Genomic DNA, 9173 nt, shown 5'->3' on the forward strand with positions numbered 1-9173 from the left:
TGTCACTCTTTTCCTATGACTTGCAAGCTTACAGAAAAGAGTTATCTATGAATATATACCTAAGCATCATTCAACATTCATCAATTGAAAAATATTTATGGCCACCCACCGTCTATTAGGTATGTCATGGTGTGATAGTAAGATCTCAATCAAACTGTCCTGGATCTGCTGTCTCTTACTACCTGTATGGCTTTTGGAAACTTTTTACTCATTGTAAACCTCAGTTTCCTCTTCTGTAAAGTTGTAATATTTTATTTGTTCATTTGTTTGTTTGTCTGTTTGTTTAGATAACATGTTCCAGTACTTGACAAGATTTAGGTGTCAGTAAAAATATAAAGTCTCTACTAGTACGTAATTGTATAACCTTGAACAAATGGAATCACCTCTTTAGGATTCTCTTTCCTCTTCTGCAAAATTAGGAGTGGGGATAGATTAAATGATTTCTACATGGTTCTCAAATGTCTGCATCACCTGGAAGCTTTGTACAAATAACAACACCTTTCTAAAATATATAAAAGTTAGTGAATTATGACTTCTAAAGATAAGAACTAAGAATCTGTTTACATAATATTATTATTTATATTGCGTGTATTTTACTATATATGTATATATAATGTATGCTTGTGTGTGGCTACATATGTTTTATATTTTTCCTTAGGGATATGACTTTAAGTTTTTTTAAAAATTTGAACCTACCTCAAACTTACAGAAAAGTTCCAGCTATACTATACAGTATACAGGATTTTTTTTTTTATTGGAACCATTTTAGAGTAAGTTCCCAACAAGATGCTTTAATACATTTTTTTAAAAACTTTGGATGGAAAAAATATGGTGTGATATAAATGATGGTGAATAAGGCGTACAGGAAGTTTGTGGTGGATGATGGTGCTGATAGAAACATTGTGGGTATAGAAGGCAAATCCATATCCAGAAAAAGTATCTATTCTAGTGAGGACAAAACACTGCCTCTTCCATGAAGGAAAGGGATCCACTATAATCAACCTGCCTTGGCTGATCCCCTCAAGTGTGATAGTACCCTATGCCTCATTACTGGTCTGTGTTGGGAGATTACCCTTAGGAAGTATGGAGTATCCAGATCTGCTTTGGTGAGAGAAAATCTGTTTTGTTGAGCCCATGCATAATTTCCAATGCTTCCTTCATAGTTACTGTGCTATTGCACCCTTTTAGCAAGCCCTGAGTGACTCGATAAAGAGACTGACTGACATTTTCAGAACAAGGTCATCTTGTCTACCTGATTATTAAGACCTGTCAGTGCCCCCACTTTTAATTTAACCTCATTTTTATTTTGATGAAGTGAAGCTTTCTTCATGCTTTTTGTGTCATATTTAAGAAATCTTTCCCAACTCTAATATCACTAAGATTTCCTCTTAGGTTTTCTTCTAAAATTTTTACATTTAGGTCTATGTTCCATTTTGAGTTAATTTTTAAATGGTGTGAGGCAAGGGGTCAAGATTCTCTTTTGTAATTTTTCATATAGTTACTCACATAAATTTGACTTTTAACATAAAACAGCGGCTTAAAAGTGTCTTGTGTGGGAATTAAGGTATAGATAATGACATGTGGGCCTTTTGGCTCATGTTTTTGGACGATATAGAGAAGCTGGATATCCAGAACCAGGCGTCACCATATAATGACTGACTCATGCCGATGTCCAGTTTCTATAGAGCAGGCCTCCAGATCATGAAGATAAGATCCCAAGGAAATTCCAGCTCTCACACAGGCAATTTCGGCCATAGGTCAAGGGCTTGCTGCTCACTTCCCACTCACCTCCTTTAGATTGCTTATCCCTCTGAGGAGGCCACATGCCCCAATAAAAATTCACTAATATCAAAGCCTACACTCCTCTTCACCAAAATGATACAAAGACAGAAGCTGTGAGTCAGAGAAGGAGAAGGAAAGGGAGAGGTGAGCACATTGCTGTTCTCTCACAGGTACCTGGGCTTCCTGTTCACTCTCCTCATTTTTAATGTCTGCCTCCAAAAGCTGTAGAAATATGCTAATTCTAGAAGGTTACGCCAAATATTCGATATCACTTTTTAGTTTTCCTGTTTCAGTGTTTATTAATATTTCTGCATGGTTGTAACTAATTACAGAAAATACAGTGTTCAAAAAAACTCCACCTATAAATCCAGTATATCTGTGGGGATAACAACATTATTAAGGTAGGTTTCACTTAAAAGTTATTTCCAGAGGAGTTACATTACACTGAATTTCCATGGATCATTTAAAATATGATTTCATCTCTATTCACATATACATAATTTTTCAAGAATGTAGATTACACTCACGTGCTGTATGGGTTCGTGTATGCGCATATACCCCATACTCATACACACATCTCAGTTTTGAAATTTCTAAGAAGGGAAAAAATATATGCCAGACAAGTGGATTTATTTCATTTCACTACTGGTATTGCTTTTACAAGACAGAGTAGAATATTAATTTTTTGAAGGCATAGTAAACAGAACAGAGACTGAAGCAGTTGAAAGGCAGTCCACTCACTTATTTCACTAGCAGAATAATCTGGTATTTGCTCTGGGAGCACACTTTTTTTTTTTTTTTTTTTTTTTTTTTTTTTTTTGCGGTATGTGGGCCTCTCACTGTTGTGGCCTCTCCCGTTGCGGAGCACAGGCTCCGGACACGCAGGCTCAATGGCCATGGCTCATGGGCCAAGCCGCTCCGCGGCATGTGGGATCCTCCCAGACCGGGGCACGAACCCGTGTCCCCTGCATCGGCAGGCGGACTCTCAACCACTGCGCCACCAGGGAAGCCCGGGGAGCACACTTTTGACTAATGACCCCAGACATAAACTTACTTATGCATTCTAAAATCTATTATTACAAAACATACAAATATTCTCAGTAAATATTCATACTGCATGATATAAAATATTTTCTATTTTTATTAAGCTTTTCACATTTTTCTTCATTGATAGCCTTTGTGGCAGGAGGCTGTGCAAGCAGCAAGTTCCCTGTAATTGATCACTCTGCTGGGATGTTCCTGAGTGGATTGATAAGATGGGATGTTGAGTAGAAAATTCCCCATTTGAGTTACATTATTGTTCCAGGGAACAAATAGATTTCAGAGGGTGTTTCGAGTTAATCGGGAGACTTTTGAGGAAAATCTACATTGACTGTACATAGAATTTCTTAGTTTTCTCAAAGTGTGAGAATGAGTGACACATAACCTCTCCTGCTGTTAAAATAAATTTGGAAGTTGCTCTCTCTGCTATTCACAGCAATTATGGTCACCCAAAAGGAAGATGACAAAGAACAAATGAATAAAAATAAAAATTCCCTAATGTGGAAAGATACAGACCATGATCAAACAGAGAATAATATTTGTCTTATTTCTAGTCATTTGGAATAATCAAACGTTTCTCACTTCTGGCTCTACCACTCGGGAGATCATCCAGAACCCTCTGAAATGAAATCCACTGTCATACTTTACACTGTGGGAGAGTGTCCATATAAGCACATTGTTTTGCATTTAAATATATATTGCTTTTAAATTTTAAATGGTGTTATGAGTGAGAACCCTTGGCAGCAAAGAAATTAGATTGGGAAGTCAAGTGAGAAAACAAGAGCAGGCAAATATATTAAAATGGGGCTTTTCATTTGTTGTGTCTCAAATACCCACCTGGAATCCAGAATGAATTCACAGATGCCTGATACCCAGCTTGATGTTTTCTTGAATGTTAACATCTTCCAAGATGACAAGCTAGCAATGCGTTTAAAGCATACTATTTAGGGACAAAAGAAAACAAATATGGATTCATCAAAAGAAAAACTGAAAATCTCTCCATCTATATAGCATCCCAGAATTAGACTGAATGAAGGAAAATGAAGAAAACGCAGACCATAAGTTCTCTATCATACCAAGTTCTTTCTCATAAAATTAAGAAATAGAGAACTCCTTGTCTCTATAAAAGAAAAAGATCAATTTATCCTGTCATTATAGAGATATGTATAAAGGTAAAATCTATGTTTGTATGCATATCTCACTATATGTAAAGCTAAATGCTGTACTAGATAACATACATACTTTGGAAAGTGGAAAAAACAAAGGCTATGTATTCTTTTGGTTTACATATGTGCATGTGTGTCCATGCATTGTCCTTGGAAAACAATATCCACACTAAAAAAGATCAAAGAAAAGTAAGCAAAGTAATAGACAGACTTAAGAATACAACAGATAGGGAAAATGTGAGGGAAGTGAATATATTTTGACAAAGAAATGATACTGAGAGGGTCAGGAAATGAAAACATTACATAAATACTTATATACTGAGCACAAACACAAGGTCAAATCAGGCCCTCAAAGACTCATAACTCCCACTGAAGTCAAAAGTCTGCACTGGGAGTCATGGATTCGCGTTTAAAGACAAAACTCAGCCTTAAACAGTTTAAAGTTGAGAAATAAGTATTTATTTTGGACAGAAACGGCCAAACAACTGAATTTAAGAGGAGGAAAACTCATTTTTGAAGTAAAGAGAACATTTTCACCATAAGGAAAAACAAACACTGAAACAGCTTGTCTGATGAGGTAATCACAGTAAACAGTAGGCATGCTTAATTTAAGATTAATTAGGTCGGTAGAAATTCTATGTTGATTTAGTCAGGGACTAAATGCAAACACCTAAGGATCCTTTTCCATCAAACTTCCTCCAGTGTGATAATATTAACCAGTATTCTATTATAATAATCTTGAAACATCTTTCACTCTGCTCACTCTGGATACACTTTTTTTTTTTTTTTCACTTAGGGTATATTTACATGATCATGGACTTGAAAAAGCATAGAAATAAAATAAATTTAAAATATATTTCTTTGTTGAATGGATCTCAGAACACTAATGCATAAGTTGGTTCCTTCAAAATAAGAATTCAATCTAATGTGAGAACATACTTTGACTTAAAGAAAAAACTTCCCTTCTGAAAGCAAGACTTGTACTAAGCAGATTGACGGTCTGTCTGTGCTATTGTTATTGGCTCCAGACCCAGGGGAAGGGGGAAGAATTTCAGATCAACCTAAGTTCTAAAAGCTAGTTTCCCTTTGAGTACCTGGAAAGTAGTCAACAATCATCTCCATTTTACATTTCCTGTAGTTTATGAGATAGGAAAATTCCCTGAAGGTCTTAGCAGACCTGCTGACTAAAGATCCAAAGAAGGTTTCCCCCCACTGATCAGAGGCAAAACATATCACTGAATTCATTGACATTTTCATCTTATGCATTTAGCATGCAATATTCTCTCCAAACAGATAGAATCTATCACTTTTACATTGTGTAATGGTAGGCAGCATATATATATTTTTCTAACGCAAAGGAATGTAAAAAATAACTGTGCCAAGAATGAATTATTTGAATTTAACACACAAGCTGCAGCTGGTCACTAAAACCCATTTGTGGCTTGTCAAAGAAATGTGTGGAATCACAGAATCATTTTCCCTGTTGTAGCTGCCTATTCATGTGTGCAGAAATTGAACATTTCTGATTGGATTTATGAAAGAGAAAGACTTCTTGAAGAAACTCCTCTTAGCACTCAAGTACCAACATAACAAATTTGAAAACCATAATACTTGCATTTGTGCATTACTTCTTCATACTTCAAACTGCTTCTGCAAGTTTTGAACTGCCTCTACAGCAATATTAGCTTTATTTAAAAAATGAGGAAATTGATGTGTAGCAAACAATTTCCTCAAGATTTGTTAGTCAGTTGGGTATGGACCTAGGAAAATTAAAACACCAGCTTCTTCTGTTTCTCCTGAAACACAATAAGCACAAAGTTTACAGACTCAGAATTTCTGTTTCAAGACTCACATACTACATACCCGCCAGCCAGTCCGCCACTAACCCAGCAGAAACCTAATAGCCCTGCATTTCAGCTATAATCACCTAGTCAGTCTTCAAGCCCAACGACGCCCTTTATCTACTTTCCTCCATGGCCACACTTAACTTCCTCTCTTTTATCTTGGTGCTGCTGAAACTCATATCATACACATTGTCTTCACTAGAAATTCACATTGTCTGACATTGGCTGCTACTCAAAAATATTTTATCTCTTATAAAACATATTTATCTTTTATTTATCTCTTATTACCTCTTATTAACTGCAGAGCAGCCAAGTCAGCATCGTCATGGGTTAGAACCAAGTGATTCTGATATGTAACCAGACTGAGAACAGGAGTCTCACTCAGTTCCCCTTGATAGCCATTCCAAACCTGATCTACTCTCTTCACATTCCCAGTCCCACTCAGTACTTCCCACAACATCCAGTACTGTGTTTCACCCATCTAGAAATTCAAGTATTTATCACGTGGGTAAACAGAAGGATAAATGGATGAATTGATAGTAGGAATTTGGTAAATTTTATCAGTAAACGCATGTTCAGCTATTGATTTACTCTTACTCTTACAGCTATTGATTTTTACTCTTACAAGCAGCCACAAATTAGCAGCTCACAGGTATATTTTGTTCAGCTCTCGAAATGTTGGTCCAAATGGTATTTCTTAAATATTTGAATTAATTGGCAACATTTCAACATTGGGAGATTTCATATAAAATTTGCAATTCCAGCTTTCTTTGGGAAAAAGAATGAAGATTTGGTAATGTTGAATTCACATACCAATATGACTACCATTAGCTGAAGCAGCGTAGGTGGCTCTGTTTAGCCAGGACGTGCCCTTTGTTTCTCCATAGTCCTTTCTTTTGCCTATTGTCTCTTTAATACCAAGGCTGAGTGCCATTCATTATTGATCAAAAAGCCTGTGGTTCTGTTTTTCTTTTAAAGTAACAACTTCACTGTTTAATTACCTGCATGGTTTGTAATAGGATTTAATTTTGATCTGATTGATATAATTTTGGAATAAAATGTTCAGACAGAAGATGTATTCTAGTCTTACCTTGATCCCAACCAACTCTGTAATCTTAGCCAAGTGTTCTGACTTTTCTTGTCCAACTTAATCATCTTTAAAAGGAAGAGGCTAGACTCTACCAATGGTTTTCAAACCTTAGTCTCAATCTCTTTGGTACCATAAAACTGATAACAGGCATCCAGAGACTATTGGGATGATCCTCAAAACCTAGTGGAAATTCCGTATTTCTAGGATGGCTGTTTATAGCAACTTAGAATTGTACTGATTAAATATGGCTATTATCAATAAAAATGGGGACAAAGTAAATTGCTTTTTAACAAATGCAGTTTTCCAGGTTATTTTTCAAAACATGGAGCCCACAGCAGCCTTTTCTACAGAGACGTTTGGGAACCACCTTTAACATTTATTCTTGTTTTTTTTTTTTAATTTTTATTGGAGTATAGTTGATTTACAATGTTGTGTTAGTTTCAGGTGTACAGCAAAGTGAATCATTTATACATATATCCACTCTTTTTCAGATTCTTTTCCCATATAGGTCATTATTACAGATGTAGAAAACAAACGTATGGTTACCAGGTGATAAGAGTTGGGGGAGGGACAAATTGGGAGATTGGGATTGACATATACACACTAATATATATAAAATAGATAACATTTATTCTTAATGGAATAAATTCTGTGTAATAAATTCTGTGTACCCTCCTCAGTCTCATGCCTATATGGGCAAATTGAAATAGTATTTAATTTTTCTCCTTCACTGTTAGTCTTTCTAACTTTTTTGTTCTTAATTTTTCCCTCTAATTGTTACTTCTTAAGTATTAAGTGCAATTAGCACTTCCTCATGTACAAAGCATGATAAATCAAATGAAATCTTTCATCCAGAGGCCTTTGAACATGGCCAAGCTTAGTAAATGGAAGGTAGAACTATTACTATTATTAATAACTGTCTCAACAAGGAAGGAGGGGATAGGTATGGCAGATCTTTTTACTTTGAATCATCATCTAGTGTTTATGTCACTGTAGCTCTGATGTTCCAAGAAATACTCTTAAGAGTATCTAAGATACTTTCCAGTTTTTGCAGAGAGAATCGAACAGAGTTGGTTGATGTGCACACACCAATCTGGAAGGTGGGGCAGGGGACAGTGGCTTTAGTGTGACTGAAGTATCTCCAAATTGAAGTCAAACTGAATTTGACACACTGTCTTGGAAAAAGGGAAGGAAGTGGTTTTCCACTCTCTTTCCACCATCCCTCTCTCCTGTAACTCATTCTACATCAGGTCTGGTATTGTGAGAGGGAGGAGAAAGGGATGTCATTGTTCAGAGTGAGAACAATTGAGATTCTGCATCATACAGGTCAGTATCTGCCGTTTTCTCCAGTTTTCAGAGCCATTCTCTGCATAACATCTGATGACTACACAGCCTCCTAATATTTCTCCTTCCTGATACTGACTGGTTTTCTTGCCAGAGAGTCTGTTGGATTTATTTCAGATTGCTGTCATCTACAAATTAAGGAAACATTCCCTGAATCTGAACATTGAATCAAGAGCAGACATGACACTTGCTAGATCTTTCCGAGGAGCCAAGTGAAAATGGAAGCACCCCGGATGAAACTTGCTGCGGAAGTGGGTGAGGGAGCCTCTACAAGAGGCCCCATGGTGGGGCAGGCAAGCCCAGGGAACATGTCAAGTGCAAAAATTATTTCCCTGATTGTTACCCCTGGCAACACTGAAAACAAAAATATGTCTCTGGCTCATCAGTCAATTCCATTTATGACACTGAACAAATCTTCCTATGGATTGTTAAGGATCTGGATGATTTTTTCACAAAAGCTAAAATGGGATATGAAGTAAGTAAAATTACAGATTTTTAAGTCAGTCCACAGATTCCTGTAGAGAAAGAGGTCCAAAGCAAACTTCATATAAGATGTGAGTGAAGCTTGATTCTTCATGCAGTTCACTCCAGAAGATAGAAATATCTTTGGAGAATCTCACAAAATTTGTTTTTAAGCACATTTTCATTCACTGTGTTGTAAATGTGAATCCCCCTCATCTGGAAATGATGATTGCTGGATCTAACTCTGCTAATATTTGTGTGTGTGATCTTCTGGGGGGTATATTATAGTTTGTCCATTAGCTTTTACCTTATTACTCATTAGAAGCAGTTACCTGGTGTGCTGTGCTGAAATGGATTCTGAAGCTGTAACAAAGATGGTATGAATGATTGTAGCACTCTATTAGCAATGCCTGTCATGGGTGAGAGTGTGTAAGTGATGGAAAT

This window comes from Hyperoodon ampullatus (assembly GCF_949752795.1).
Source record: "Hyperoodon ampullatus genome assembly, chromosome: 1".
Taxonomy (NCBI): Eukaryota; Metazoa; Chordata; class Mammalia; order Artiodactyla; family Ziphiidae; genus Hyperoodon; species Hyperoodon ampullatus.